We start from the raw sequence: 14,710 nt of genomic DNA, 5'->3' as shown, positions 1-14,710 counted from the left end.
TGGGCTGCATTTAAAACAAAAAGATTGCTTCATTAAATATGAATCACAGATGAGAGGACGCGCGAGCGCGCGGTTCAAGATGGCCGACGCCGTCTGAGCTCTCTCGCGTTTCAGCCCATTTTTAATCAAAAACAACTAATTTTGTCAGTATTTCGCTGCAAATGAGGTTGCTGCCATATTTATGATGTTACCTGCATTGTGAGGAGTTTTGGAGTCCCTGTGGTCGACGGAAGTGCTTTTTTCAGCCCCCTGGTTCCTGTACCCAGTCCTGCTGCAAGGTACTGCCTGATCTGTCTGTCAGGGGGGGCGGAGTATCCTTCAGGAAAGGGCCTGGCTTGGGCCTAGCCACTCCCACAGCCTTGTTTAGCTGCTGCACCAGCCCTTTCTTTGTGGAGTGCTTTACATTCTTCCTCATATTTCTTTTGGCGTTAACTATTTATCCATTTTACTTCAAAATAAGACGCTTTTCTCTTCAAACTAAAAATGGAAAATAAAAATACTGCCAATAATAAAAGGAGACAGCAAGTCTCACCTCCTCCATTAAAATCAAAAGTGGGAGAGTCTTCAGAGCCTTCACTCTCTTTAATTTTAGAGGAAATTCAAGCACTTCGTGCTAATACTAAGACTATTGCGATGGAGGTTAGAAGTGTGCGAAAAGAAATGGCTAGTTAATCTATGAAAATCTCTGATAATTCTATCAAAATACATGATAATAAAGCCAAAATAGATGCTTTTTCACCCTTGTTGTCAAAAATAGCTCCTATGAGTATCAATCAATCAATCAATCAGTGAGATTTGTATAGCGCGCTACTCACCCGTGAGGGTCTCAAGGCGCTGAGGGGGGGGGGAGGGTCGCTACTGCTCGAACAGCCAGGTCTTGAGTTGTTTCCTGAAGGAGAGATGGTCCAGGGTCAACCGTAGGTGAGTGGGGAGGGAGTTCCATGTCTTGGCCGCCAGGTAGGAGAAGGATCTTCCTCCGACGGTGGATTTGCGAATTCGTGGGACGGAGGCGAGGGCGAGGCTGGCGGATCGGAGCTGGCGGGTGGGTGTGTAGAAAGTGAGGTGGTTGTTGAGGTATTTCGGGCCCATGTCGTGGAGAGCTTTGTGTGCGTGGGTGAGGAGTCGGAACGTGATCCTTTTGCTGACGGGGAGCCAGTGCAGGTCTTTCAGATGGGCAGAGATGTGGCTGTGGCGAGGGATGTCCAGGATGAGTCGTGCAGAAGCGTTCTGTATGTGCTGGAGTCTTTTCTGGAGTTTGGCTGTGGTTCCAGCATAGAGGGTGTTTCCGTAGTCCAGACGGCTGGTGACGAGGGCCTGGGTGACCGTCTTCCTGGTTTCGGTGGGGATCCATCGGAAGATCTTTCGGAGCATGCGCAGGGTGTTGAAGCAGGAGGATGAGACGGCGTTGACTTGCTTGGTCATCATGAGGGAGGAGTCCAGGATGAAGCCCAGGTTGCATGCATGGTCCGTTGGCTTGGGTGTGGTGCCCAGGGCCGGGGGCCACCAGGAGTCGTCCCAGGCAGAAGGGGATGGTCCCAGGATGAGGATTTCCGTCTTGTCTGAGTTCAGTTTCAGACGGCTGAGCTTCATACATTCCGTGACGACTTTCATTCCTTCCTGGAGGCTGGCTCTGGCCGTGGCGGGGTCGTTGGTGAGGGAGAGGATCATCTGGGTGTCGTCGGCGTATGAGATGATGTTGAGGTTGTGTTGGCGTGCGATGGCTGCGAGGGGGCTCATGTAGACGTTGAAGAGGGTGGGGCTGAGTGAGGATCCTTGCGGAACGCCGCAGATGACTTCGGTGGCCGCGGAACGGAACGGGGGAGGCGGACTCTCTGGGTTCTTCCGGCGAGGAACGAGATGATCCACCCCAGGGCCGCTCCTTGGATTCCAGTGTTGTTGAGGCGCTGTATTAGGGTGCGGTGGCATATGGTGTCGAAGGCTGCTGAGAGGTCTAGGAGGATGAGGGCAGCAGTTTCCCCGTTGTCGAGCAGGGACCTGATGTGGTCGGTAGCTGTGATGAGGGCGGTCTTGGTGCTGTGGTTTGCTCGGAAGCTGGACTGTGAGGGGTCGAGGGATCCGTTGGTCTCGAGGAAGGCGGAGAGGTGTCTGTTGACGGCCTTCTCGATGACTTTGGCAGGAAAAGGGTCCGTGGGGTCCGCGGTGGGTTTCTTCAGGAGGGCGCTCAGCTCGGCATGTTTCCAGCTCTCCGGGAAGGTGGCGGATGCTAAGGAGCTGTTGATGATGTTCCGGAGTTGGGGAGCGATGATGGAGTCGGCTTTGTTGAAGATGTGGTGTGGGCAGGGGTCGGTGGGGGAGCCGGAGTGGATGGTGTTCATCAGGCGGGTGGTGTCTTCGGCCTTTCACCGTCCGATCTATGACATTTTCTTGATCTCCAACTGCAACAGTCATTGGACACTAATGACCCTGTTACTTGAAGTGGATTTTTACTGACAGGTTTTTACGCTATTTCATCTATTTTTGGGCTCCAGCGGTTTGGCCATGCTTGTAAAGCGTGTGTGCGTTTCACTTCTCATATTTATGTTTGTTATTTGTCAGTTTCTTTATGTTCTTCCCTTTCCTATACCTTTTCCATTCTCTAGAGCTACTCACTCTTTCATATACGTTTTCTCTTTCATTATCCTTCTCCTATGTTTTTCTCTCTTCTTATTCCATTATGGCTAGCATTAAAATTATTTTGTTAAATGTTAAAGGTTTGCGCCATCCAGTCAAACGTACTGAAATTTTGGATTATTTAGGCAATTCCAAAGCCGATTTTTGTTTTATACAGGAAACTCATATTGATGATAAAATGTTAGACTATATAAAAAGAAAGTGGGTTGATAGTGTGGTTTCTTCTCCGGCTTCATGGTAAGAAAAATGGTGTAGCGATATTAGTTGCAAAGAAGTCTCATTGTCAAATATTGAATAAAGTTACTGATACAGAAGGTAGATACTTAATTGTTAAAGTTAAAGTTTATGATTCTATTCTTTACTTGCTGAATGTTTATGGGCCCACTGCGGATGACCCTGTTTTTTGGTCCAATCTCACAACAGAGGTATTAAAACTTGGGAATGTTCCTTTGATTATGGCTGGTGATTTTAATGTTATCTCTGACCCTTTATTGGATAGATTATCCCAAACAAAATTTCATCCCTCCAAGGTTCATTTTGCTTTCAAAACGTTTCTTCAAACTACTAAGCTAGTCAATATTTGGTGTCTTCATTTCCCTACAGATACAATTTTTACTTCTTTTCTAATCCACACAACTCACACTCTAGACTCGATTATATTTTAGTTACAAGACAACTTATTAACTCTATTGAAAACCCAAGGATTGGAAATATTGATATTTCTGATCATGCTATGATCTCTTGCATCTTAAATCTCAATTCGACATTTCCCAAACAATCTAGATGGAGAATGAACTCTAGCATAGCACTAAATGAGCATAACAAACCATAACTATTAAATGCCATTACTGATTATTTTCAATTGAATCCCGGAGGTTCTACTTCTTTAGTTAATCGATGGGATGCTTTTCAAGCATATATTAGAGGAACTACTACTTCTATTATGGCCCATGAAAATAAAACTTTTAATGCAAATATTAAACTTTTGGAAAAACAAATAGCAAAATATGAACGGCTCTACATCTAATGATCCGAAATATCGGGATAAATTACAAAAATGATGCTATGAGTTTAATACTATTCTTAGTAAAAGAGCGGGTACTCAACTTACTAACGCTAAAGCTAAATTTAGTTTAATGCAAAAAAATCTGGACGACTTTTAGCGAATTACCTTCGTATTAAAAAAGATAACACCCAAATTACTTCCATTCGCAGCCCCACTGGTAAACTTGCCTTGTCTCATAAAGATATTGTTGATGAATTTCTCGACTTTTACTCTAAATTGTATGATAAACCTGATTGTAATGATGATTCTTTTGTAGACTCTTTTCTATCCTCATGTGATTTACCTAAGATCTCTCAATCAGATAAACTTGGTTTAGACTTACCCATTACTATGGATGAAATTCTATCTGCTATTAAATCTCTTAAACAAAACAAATCTCTGGGTCCGGACAGTTTGCCAGCAGAGTTTATAAAGAATTCCAATCCCAATTATCACCTTTTTTACTCCCACTTTTTATGTCAATTGCTTCCTCAGGATGTACGTCTGGCTCTTTTAAAGAGGCTTTGATTATTGTTCTTCCTAAGCCAGACAAAGACCCCACTTTTGTTTCTAATTATCGTCCTATTTCCTTAATAAATCAAGATTGTAAATGATATGCTAAAATATTGGCCACACGTCTATCCCCTATATTAGACTCTATTATTCATCCTGATCAGTCAGGGTTTATGAAAAATAGATATTCAGCTAATAACACAAGAACTCTACTGCATGAACAAGGGAAAATGTTAGTTAATCCTTCAGGTGTCATGGCTTTAGATGCTGAGAAAGCCTTTGACAAACTTCATTGGCATTTTTTATTCCATACGTTATCATCTTTCAATTTTGGTGATACTTTTATCCGTATGATTTCTGCCTTATATTATGCTCCTATGCTTATGCCTCTTTATCAATGGCCAAGTTTCAAATCAATCCTCCCTTTACAAGGGTACACGTCAGGGATGTCCACTTTCTCCACTATTGTTTTTATTAGGTATTGAACCCTTTCTTACCTCTATCAGAAAATGTGATACTATTATAGGAATTAAGGTTAAGGATGTCATTATAAAAACGTTAGCATATGCTGATGATGTGCTTGTATTGATCAGTGATTTCCTCATTTCCTCCCTTAATTGACATAATTACAAACTATTTGTTGGTATCTGGATATAAATTGAATACTAATAAAACTGAATTTTTTCCTTTAAATGTTTTTTGTACTCCTGATATGATTCCCATGCATGGGATTATTTGGCAAAAGCATAAATTAAAATATCTGGGTATTTTATTCTCTTCATCTATCGCATCAACTTTAACTTTAAATAGTGATTTTGTTGTTAATTATATCAAAGATAAAACGTCTAAATGGTCCTCATTACATCTCTCATGGTGGGGTAGGATATAGTCTATGAAAATGACTGTTGCTCCTAAAATATTTTATACTCTCTCCATGATCCCTATTCAATTTCCATTAGAATTTTACAAAGATATTGATAAACTCCTTTCCAAATTTCTCTGGAATAAGAAAGCACAACGCATTAGTTATACAAAATTAAAAATGTCTAAATGTAATGCTGGTTTTGGTATTCCAGATTTCCTTCTTTATCATAAAACGTTTATTCTGAAACAAAGTACTATTTGGTTTAATCTTTCCTGTCTACATAATACTCCTACCTGGTTACATATTGAAAAGTCAATTCTAGATCCTTTTCCTCTTCCCACTCTGTTAACAATGTCCAACAAATCATAATTTTTTCGTAAATCTTGTATACTTAAATCCACCAAACTGATTTTTAATGGTATTGATTCAATTTTTGAAAATCCCATGTCCAGTACTGATGAATTGTCTCTATGGTATAGCAACGGTATTAAACTAAATAAAAATATTAGTTTTTGATCTTCATGGATTACAGCTGGTATTTTTTATCTTAAGGATGTTTATGCTAATAATACTTTTATCTCCATTCAAACGCTTCAATCTAAGTATGGTTTAACTGACTCTGATTTTATAAAATATGAATATTTAAGTAATTCAATTTTGGATTCCTTTTCTCACACTATTCCATCTAATATTCATGCTGATTTAGCTATTTATATTCAAACTGTATCATCCAATGTTCATGGTGTTTCTATTTTATATAAAAAGTTATCCAATAATCTAGGCAGTAACACAAATATGAGTGCAATGTTTTGGAACAATGAATTATTGCTTTCTTTATCTACAGATACATGGGAAAATACATGGCTTTCGAATATTTCTGGATGGTTGCCTGTTTCGCTTTTTTAAACTAATGCTTTTATTTTATTTAATTGCTTATGGACTCCATCGCGTTTATTCCATGCTAAACTTCTTCAAGTTGATACATGTTGGCATTGCAATTCACACCCTGGATCTTTGGAACATATGCTTTTTTCTTGTCCATTATTATCCAAATTCTGGACAGAAGTATTGAATGTAAACTTTTTTTTTTTTTTTTATTTCTGCAGCACTAAAATCAATTACCTTTTGTTGGAAGGATGTTTAAAAGTTATCAGTTCATGCGTGGTGGTCCGGGTTATTTCAAGAAGAGGAGCACAGTTATCTTTATCTGGGGTTTGCCAGAATTCTCTATCTTATCATATATTTTGGACTCCTATTGATATATATTTATCAAATTAGTGGTATCTTCATTGTTTCTCTCCTCTATTGTTCTATTACTATATATATTGATATTCTATAGTAGCTCTGTTCATCAATTATTATGAATCCGATTTTATAAGTTTCCCTCTCCTTCCCTTCCCCAGTTTTTTTAATGCATATTTATATTTTCCTTTATTGAAAATGAATTATCAATTTATTGTATTTTTAGTATTAGGATTTTATTAGCTCTTTGATATGTTACTTTTTTCTGTATGTCTTGCTTATTGTTTATTCTGTAAAATCTTCAATAAAATATTTTGAACTAAAAACAAAAAACAAAAAAATGAATCACAGACATGGTGGTCTGTTAACCCAACCAAGCCACAGTCACTACAATGGCAGCGATTCCCAGTAAATCACAAATTGTGAGCCAATCATCATCAGTTAGGTCGATTTCCGACCCACTAAGAATCGCTGATTTAAATGAAAACTTTCATACATTTAAAATAGCAATTACCAAATAACGATTCAGAATAAATCGCTATTTGGAAATTGCTACTTTAAAGGTACATACATCTGGCCCTTGGAGTGGTAAACAAGGCTTTGACTTGCAAGGTGGCTTTTCTTAAGTATAGCTAAAAAATAAAAATAAATCCGGCAAGGCTCTGTAAATCTGTCTAATAGCATATATTGAATTACATAAACTAAGTCAATGAGAATCCATGGGAAGTTTGGCGTCAATCATCAATTAACACCTTGGGGACTTAAGATATTTAGGAAGAAAATCACTAATTTTCTGCATTGTCATAGCTCAACAGGTGGACATATTTTGTGAGTAGAGAAAGCATACATTTACATTATGGATTCATATAATCAAATGACAGAAGTTACTTAACACAATCAGTCACTCATACAACCAGCGAGAATTATAAGCATGCGCTTTCAGCGATTGCCAATTTATGAATTTATGAGTGAGTGAAACAGTTTCAGCCAATGTAAACATGAGTCTCTACAACATATTTTATGTTGCTGTCCAGCACTAACGTTTGAGAAAAGAGAGTTATTAACGAGTCGCTCCATCACTCAAGGAATGATGGGCAAGATGTACAAGGCATTTTTCAGGTCACAAACGGCCCAATTCGCAGAATTGGGGTGTTTTGAACCTGAAAAATGCTTTTTCAAATGCAAAACATGCAAAATGCGATTTGGTACTTTGTTTCCGAATCGCATTTTGAATTTGAGATTCGATATTTGGAAGGAGCGTTTTTTCTAAATATCAAATTGAAATGGTATGTATTACTGTTTTTGCGACTGAATGAAAGTGACAAAACAGGAATACCTTATCACCAGTTTAACCCCTTCCCTGCGGGGCTACTTCCCCTGCTGTGCTAGGGGGAGGGGGGTGCGCACAGGGCCCCGGTGCTCGTGACGAGCACCGGGCAGTGGTGGACAGTGTTTGTGGCCAGTAGCAGAGGACTCCCAGGCCCAGGAACCAGCGGGGCCGCGGAGCACACCGGCAGCCCCTCCCACTTCACCTGCGGGGGCTTTATCAACTTCTTGAGCATCCCGCTTCGCGGGAGACGCGGCATGAGTGGCAGACAGTGTTTGTGGGCAGTAGCAGAGGACTCGCAGGCCCAGGAACCAGCGGGGCCGCGGAGCACACCGGCAGCCCCTCCCACCTCACCTGTGGGGGAATTTTAACCACCTGCAGACTCCCACAACGCGAGACGCGCGCAGGCGGTCGCCGGGCAAAGGGTGGGCGGTCTGTGGCAATCAGGGGCCAGAAGAGGCCGGGCCGGGCTACCCCCCTGACTTCTGCCAAGAGGGACTTTGACATAAAGGTACTGTTGCTTGCTTTCTTGCTGTTTAGATCGAAAGCCCCCAGGTCCGGCTTACCGATATACCTGTCTCCAACAAGGACCTGCTATGGACGCGCTGAATCTCTTGTGTGTGTAGCCTTATTCTGTATATTACATTGGTCTGTTTAGTTAACTGTCTAAACTACTTGAGAGTTTTTTAAGATGGGTAAAAGGGCTTGTGTGACCAAGAAACTAATCCCAGCTCCGCCTAAACCTAGTGCCAAACCCACATCAATAGATAGGATGCTGGAGAAAGCCCTTGGAGCTGTGGCTTCAGAAATTGAACGGACCGAGAGGCGCTTATCTATTACACCAAACTTAGAATATGATTCGCTGATCTCCAGCCCTTCATGTGAAATAGAAGCACTACCTATTGAGTTGTCTAATGACCCATTGCTAAATTCAGATATGACGTGCATGGAGTCCCCGAACTGTAGTGCTTCTCCCCAGTTAGACAGAAATACCAGAGCCAAAGCAAGATCTAAAGTGAAGCCGCCAGCTAAAAGAAAAAAAACACAGGGCCTTGTTGTAGATATAGAGCAGCCCTTGATGGATAGCACAGAGGTGGATTCCACATGTCAAGCCACTGATCAGCCTGGGTGGGTAACAGCGTTGGTACTAAATCTTCAGATCCAGATGAGAGCTATTATCGAAGAGGAGCTCAGACATATATTAGAAAGGTTGGAGGGGCTGAATACAACAATGAATGAAGGGTTAAAATCAAGGGAGACAATTAAGGCTAACTCCACCTCTGAGACCCTGACAATCAATCAGGCCACTAATAGCTGCTCAGCAGATAAACCCCATTTGCTCCGAGTCCCTTTATAAAAAATAAATGTAATCCCAGAATGCCCACAACAGGTTAGGAAGTCTACGGAAAAAAGTGCAGCAAAGTCTACTGCAAATCAAACAAATGTAACAATTAACTATCCATTAGTGACCAAACGCATAGGGGAAACTTTAAACAAACAAGGCCAGGGGTTGGAAGTAATGCAACCAACTCATGAGCATAATGATCAAATATACTGCCCACCAATTATAAATCTTCCCCCGGCGTCAACTTCCTACGTACTAATTCTGGCAGGGGTACCCGAATTAAGAAAGGGACAGATAGAATCCGACCAAAAATTAAAGAACAAATGTGTTCACTGGTTAATAAATCATAGCGACTTTGGATATGAAAATACCGAAGAGATTTTATCTACAAGAAGGGTGGGTTGGATTGGCGCACGACGTAAGGACATTCAAGGAAACTGCATAGTCAATAATTTTAGAAATCCAATGATAACCGAAAGAGTTTTAGCATCGGAGTTTGGGAGGAACATGTGTAAATTTTTTTATTCCCTTTGGGTTTCTTTTATCCCCCTAATGTACCCCAGCAGTATGACCATTGCCAGCAGTTGGGAAGGAGACCTGTTCAAAACAATTATGTATTCCGAAACATAGGTCAGAATTGGAGAAACCAACCCATTTTTAATATTCCCACTGGGAACAGGTTCAGTCCCCTTGAGGGGGTGGATTGACTAGTGGAAGTCCCCGGAAGTGCTCAGGGAGAAAAAACAGCTATCTCTATTGACCATGATAATCAGGGCTGTCTTTCTGGGCTACATCCCTGTAGAGAGGAAGGTCTGGTCGGAGAGTGCATGAGCGGCTCCCGAAGCAGCATCCACACTAGGGGTGGTTTAGCCCTGATTGAAAGCTCTCATCAGCCCACAGTAGAAGGGATAGTTGAGCAGGTAGACACACAAATAGGAAGTGAGAATCTGAACCCCCAGTCCTTGGAAATTGCTAACAAGATTATACTTAACTGCCAGACTGCACGGATCTTATCTTGGAACGTTGCGGGCATCAATAACAAAATAGATGACCCTGATTGGAGATCTTTTATTAGTCAATATGATATATGCATGTTCCAAGAAACATGGGCATGAGGAGAGGTATCCAAGATGGGATACGCCTCTTTTAGCATCCCGGCAATTTTGGGTGGTGTAGGGAGACCATCGGGGGGTGCAACTTGATACAGGTTCCAATGATATATTATGTGTCCGATTGCACTTGCCTCTTAAATCTCCTATTGTTTTAATTATTGTCTCTAGGGGAATGGAGTCCATTACTGTGGAGTATTTAGATATACTTCTATCCAACATCGCTTTAAAACAAATGGTCACAGTAGGAGTGGACTTTAACTGTCAGTTCGAGCCTCTCGAGGGCTTGTATCTTGACAGTCTTCTTGAAGAGGACCTCTAGATGCCCAATAGTGAATAAATGTTCTCTCCTGGTAATTCAGATGAATTGCCTTGTCCTTAAACATTCATTAAGAGCGTGTAACAGAAGATCAGTCTCTGAAACATCACATGGTTACACGTTCCATAGTAAGGACCGAGGGTTCTTATTAGACTATATTCTTATCAACACTAACTTTTGGGATAGGATGGCTGATTTCAGAATTCTTCCTCGTGCAGATAGTGACCATGATGCTCTAGTAGTAGATCTCCAAATATTAAACCCAGAGAGAGCTCATTCTGATGACACTCCTAGCGATTCTAAGTTAATTCTTTGGAACTGCAGGAGGAGAGTACGCTGGATTAATTTCAACCAATCACAGGAAAACATGAGCAGTCTCTATGATGCTCTATTACCCGTATTTATAGAAGCCTCTACCCTATATAATTATAATAGGGACCTTATGGATAATGAGGCAATTGGGTCAAATCTTGATAAATTAAAAGAAATCTTATTAAATTTCTTTTTTCCCAATAAACCTTACCGACCTGGTAGGCCAGTGCCCCACACATGGTATAATGCACCCTGCCGCAATGCTAAAAGTGCATTAGTGGCTTCTATTAAAGCAAAGGATCGCCCTCAAATTAAAATTTTGAGAAGGGCCTATAAAGCAGTTGTCCATGAAGCGAAACATAGGTGGCAAATGGAAAATTGGGACTTATTAAAAACAGCACTAGGGGATAGAGATATGAGAACATTCTGGGGAGTTGTAAATTCTGGCTCGACCATACCCAAAAGAGCGCTGGAACCTAATCTGGATGAAGAGGTCTGGAGGGAGTATTTTGAATCCCTTTACAAGGAGGAAGGGAGACCTGAGGCGCTTCCAACTGTTGGATGCCCTCCACCAGTGGTTCACCCCCTAGTTATAAGGGATATTGATTATTATTCTGATGGCAGCTCGGGACCGAGTATTAGTCTACAGGAAATAAAGGGAGCAGTGGCAAAAATAGCCCCAGGCAAAGCCCCAGGCTTGGACAAGATTCCTGGGCATCTCTTCAGGAGTGAGCCATCCATCTGGGCTCCATATTTCTGGTCCTCTTTAACGCAATAATGACGGGTATGAAGCTAGTTGGGTTGGTGCGGAGATAATCCTGATTTTCAAAAAGGGCTCCCCTCTATTACCGAGTAATTATAGACCAATTAGTTTAATCGACATCCCCCAAAAAATCTTTGCACGAGTCTTGCTCCTCAGGCTCAATCCTGGATGGATGATAAGAGTGTACTTTCCCCCCTCCAGGCAGGGTTCAGGGAAAAATCGTCGATCCTGGACCAAGTACTAAGATTACAACTGCTGTACTGGAAGACGGTCTGCCTGGAGGGGGGTAGCCTCTATTTAATATTCGTAGACCTGAGGTCTGCCTTTGACTTGGTGCCAAGGGAAAAATTGTGGTCAGATTTACTTGACTTGGGGGCCCTTGTGTATTTAATTCAACTTATTAGGCGCTTACATGAAAATAATTATGCGCAAATAAGATATGGAGGGATGGAAAATTGACAGCACCCATACCTATTTAACGTGGCGTACGCCAGGGCTGTGTTCTTGCGCCAACTTTGTTCAGCCTCAATATTAATGGCTTGATAGACGCTCTGTCACTAGAAAGAGATTTAGATGCCCCAAAATTAGCTTCACGCAGAATCTCAGCCATGATGTTTGCCGATGACACCCTTTTGGTATCTAAATCACCTATGGGGATTCAAAGGGTTTTGGATAGATTTCAGTTATTCTGTGAGGAAAGAGGTCTTGAGATAAATTTACAGAAAATGAAATTTATGGTGTTTAATAAATTAAAGAGCACCCGTCCAAATCCTTCACTTAACGGTAAACCCCTTGAAAGAGTATCATCTTTTATATACTTAGGCATCACCATTACTGAGACTATGGACTGGGGGGCTCACATTGTGAAGTCAACACTAAACTTGGCCCAGTCGACAGGGGGCATCATGAAGGTTTTTAACAAGTCATACAAGAGCGCTGTCAGCCCAGCGCTAGAAATCTACAGGGCTCAGGCACGAGGGGGCGCACTATATAGTGCAGAGCTCTGGGGTCATTGCAACTCCGAGCCTTTATCACAGGTTGAGAATCATTATATTAGGAACTTATTTAGGCTGCCGCACAACACTCTTTTAATTCCACTTCGATTAGATGTAGGACTAATGGCATTAGCAGAAGTGTTGAGTCTTAGACCACCACTGTACTGGCGTCGTTTGTGGTCGACTCCTGAACTTCTCCCATACAAATAAGAATTGTCTGAAGTTCTGAAGACGAGGGGTGCTGTTAGATTGCCCTACTTTGCCCACATTAAACATTTGTTGATAGATATGGGCCTGGGGGAGTGCTGGGCTGAACCAGAGCTAGCTTGCCCATTAATCTCCAGGAAACAAATGAAGGCTCATTATGAGAACCACAGAATGGCTTGATTGCACTCCAGCTCTAAAACAGGCAAACTAACTAACGCCTTTCTGGAAATAAAGGATAGTTTTAATCTATGAGAAGGTCTTAGATCTTATTAAACCTGTGACCGCAAGGAAACTTTATTTACAATTTAGATTTGGGGTTCTGCCTCTCCGCTGTTTTACATCAAAGTGGAGAGCTCAGAATGCGGCTCGGTGCCCTGCCTGTGATTATCCAGAGGAATCAGAGTTGCATGTTTTTTTTAGTTGCCCAGGTTATAACAAAGTGAGAAAAAGATGGCTGGTGCAGATTTGCAGGAACCTGGGCAGTAGGCGCTGTATTGAAGTGTTCAGGATACTGAAGTACGATCTTAATGTCCCAGTTGTTTACTCAGTCGCAGGATTCCTGTTTTCTATGTGGTGCACCAGAAGGGTACTTTTGAAAGCATCTAACGAGCCATTGGATACGTTACAGTAAATGATAAGATTATTATTGCCATCTGGTATAATTTCCCTCTATACTACAGTACACAATTCTCCACTGAAGGGTTTTCCTGTCGTTTTTTATCAAAGTTTTTTACTTAAGCTATTCATTTATTTAAAGCACTATGCACTTTCAACAAATTTGTATGTATATGTGTTATGATTGCACCGTACGCCTTTCACCCTCCTTTTTAAAAATGGAACTAATGTAACTATTAAATGACGTCTCTAGTGTTTTTAACTTTCTTGAAATGTCAAGTTTTAAAAATCCTTCTGATGTATTTGCATAAATGAATGTTTTTATATGCTGCACTTTTTAGGTCGTATTGACCGAAATAAAGTTACTTTGAATGAATGAATGAAACTTATCACCAGTTTAACCCCTTCCCTGCGGGGCTACTTCCCCCGCTGTGCTAGGGGGATGGGGGCGCGCGCAGTGCCCCAGTGCTCGTGACGAACTGAGCTCGTCACGCAGCACGGTGGCGCTGTGCTCATGACGAGCTGAGCTCGTCATGACAACGGCCGTTTTTATTTTTTAACTCTTTTTATTAACAAAAAACAAAGTCAAACACAAATTAACCAAACACAAACATCAGGTAGAACAGTACATTTCTTTCCGATGGGTCACTATGGCAAAAGTCAGAATCACAAGATCAATGGTTCATATTTGGATCATAGGGATTCCTGCGCATCACATTGCGGATCTAACAGCGGTGGTTCACAAATCTCTCCTCGGTGACCATTCCATGAGCCTAAATCTTACCCCACTTCTCCGGGCAACCCCTGGCTATGTACACAGATTTTTCCCTAAACATACACCAGTCCAGGTCCTCGGCCCACTTAGAGACTCGGGGCGGCTGACTTGCCCCCCAAAGCTGAGCAATATTTCGTTTAGCCACTATATACGCCAGCGTCACCCATTGTTTCCGATACTCATTCAAATCTGTAGGTTCCCATACATTCAATAGGCATCTACGGGCTTCTGGGTGGATTTCCTCACCCAGCACCTCTTTTAATTCATCATGAATCTTTGTCCAGAACGTCTGTATCCCCACACAGTGCCAAAGAATGTGCATGAAGGTGCCCGATTCTCCACACTCTCTTCTGCACGTTCCACTCTCTCCGCGCCCCCTTCGCACCAACCTGGGTCCAGTTATGTATGACCTATGCAATATCTTCAATTGCATCAGCCGGAGCCGCATCTGAATCGCCACTACTTTCGGGGAGGAAACCGCCTCCACCCAATCTTCATCGTCTAGTTCTAAATCATCTGCCCACCACTGTGTTCTAAATCGCCCCAGCGGGTTCTCCCTATTGTTTACCAGCTTCTTATATATCAGTGAGATCGTTTTCTCGGGATGTGTCCATCCAACACACGGTCTTCAAGAGGCGGGGCCTCCG

At 41.9% G+C, this 14,710-nt stretch overlaps 1 protein-coding gene across 1 annotated transcript in view; it reads right to left on the bottom strand.

Annotated features, from left to right (window-relative positions):
- LOC144809515 (sodium- and chloride-dependent GABA transporter 1-like) overlaps nucleotides 1–14,710 on the bottom strand; it is a 357,006-nt gene that overhangs the window by 303,874 nt on the left and 38,422 nt on the right. The gene's annotated exons all lie outside the window — the stretch shown is intronic.

This window comes from Lissotriton helveticus, chromosome 1_1 (assembly GCF_964261635.1).
Source record: "Lissotriton helveticus chromosome 1_1, aLisHel1.1, whole genome shotgun sequence".
Classification (NCBI taxonomy): domain Eukaryota; kingdom Metazoa; phylum Chordata; class Amphibia; order Caudata; family Salamandridae; genus Lissotriton; species Lissotriton helveticus.
The sequence above is the reverse complement of the archived record's forward strand: the minus strand, read 5'-3'. Positions and strand labels throughout refer to the sequence as shown.